Below are 1,928 nucleotides of genomic sequence, written 5' to 3' on the forward strand. Positions count from 1 at the left end.
ACATGAGGCTGTTTATAGGATAAGGAAGCAGGTGGAAACCACTTGGAAGTAAGACCATCAATAGTCAATGCATGGATCCGTCCTTATGACCCTCCATGGAGCGCATAGACATTGCAGCCTTTAGCAGCGTCCGAGGGCAGAGTGCAGGGCTGCCCACGGCAAAAGTTCTGAACACTTGATGGTTCAACTCGTGATTAGGACAACCATTTTCATCAGAGGTGTCACCCACAAAAATATTCTTGGTATCCAGGTGGATTTCAGTGTTAGTGATTTATAGCATCATCTTGGGGAAATCAGCTGAGCACTCATGTGGTTAGGATAGGAGGACTGAACATTCAAAGCCAGGCTGGGACTAGATATTAGTAAGATCCTGCTTTTCATTTTTGTTTTTAAGTGAAGCTCGTGGATTTGAGGGGAGCAATAGCATTCTCTTGGATCCCTCCTCTCAATATGTTGACTGTCTAAAGTTTTATTTTGCTTTCTGCTCTAATAAGAGGCACAGTTCCTTGAGCTATCAAGCTCTACTGAGAATTACAGACCTGGGAGCAAGGGTCACTAATGGAGCGCTTGCCTAGAATGCACGAGGCCCTAAGTTCCATCTCTAATACATAAAAAAAAAAAACCTGAAAATTTTTACTATTAAAAATTTGCATTGGAAAAAAAAAGTCTGTTTTATACAGGCTAAGAATTCCAGGTCTGGAGTGATTATTCAGCAGCTAAGAGCACACACAGCTCTTGCATAGGACCCTGGTTTGATGCCCAGCACCAAAAGGCAGCTTACAACCCTCTGTAACTCCAGGCCTGGGGGATCCGATGCTTTTTCTGGTTTCCATAGACACTGTATACATCTGGTACACATTTACACATGCACAAAACACACACACGCATTTTTAAACAAAAAGAATTCCTACTCATAAGAAAAAAGCTAACATCCTTCAAGAAAACTAAAAACAAGAAAATCCAGTGAAACAATACAACTCCTTTACATATCTAAGAGGGTGCTTTTATATAATTAATTATAATTATAATTATGCAATATATTGTATTATATAATTAATTAATATAAAGTCTCAATGTTTATTCCTGGCTGGCCTGGAACTCACAGACAGCCACCTGCCTCTGCCTCGCAATTGCCAAGATTAAAAAAGTGCCCCACAACACCCAGCTAACAAGGAGTTTAAATTCACTTGTAATAAGAGAATGAAAATTAAACACATTGGAAGAAGCAAAAGCAAAAAGCTAAGAGAGTATTAATGCCACACACACACACACACACACACACACACACACACACACCCCACCCAGGCCTCCTCTCCTCACAGGCAGAGATTCTCTCATAAAAACTGTCAGGAATGAAGAACGGGAGAAGCCATGGGAAGGCAGGCGAGGTGGAGTTGCTGCTCTAACTTCTTCACTGCTCTCCTGCACAGTGCTCAGCAGACTAGGAAGGTGCTTGCTTCAGGACAGGACAGACTGAGCAAATAAATCACAATCTACTGAAAAGACTATCTTTAGATTAGTTACCAGGAGTAATTAAGCCAAGTAAAACAAAACAATAACACTGCATAGCTTATTTGATTTTCCTTGCTCCTCATATTAAGTACTCAGGTGTCATTAAACAGCTAAGATTTTATTGAAAGGGATGAGGAATAAAAGTATAGGCTAAAGAGACAGCTGGGTGGACAGTGTTTGAAAGAGTTTCCGAACTGGAATATCCACCCCACATAAAAGCTGGGCATGGCTGCATGCTCCAGTAGCCCCAGTGCTAGCAGAAACACAGAGCTTCAGATTCATGAAGACACCATCTTACGGCAAGGAAATGGAGAATAGAGGAAGACACGTAAATGTCCTCCTCTAACCTCTGCGGATACATGCATGTAAACACACACACACACACACACACACACACACACACACACACACACACA

This window comes from Psammomys obesus, unplaced genomic scaffold (genome assembly GCF_907164565.1).
Source record: "Psammomys obesus unplaced genomic scaffold, mPsaObe1.curated_primary_1811, whole genome shotgun sequence".
NCBI classification, from domain to species: Eukaryota; Metazoa; Chordata; class Mammalia; order Rodentia; family Muridae; genus Psammomys; species Psammomys obesus.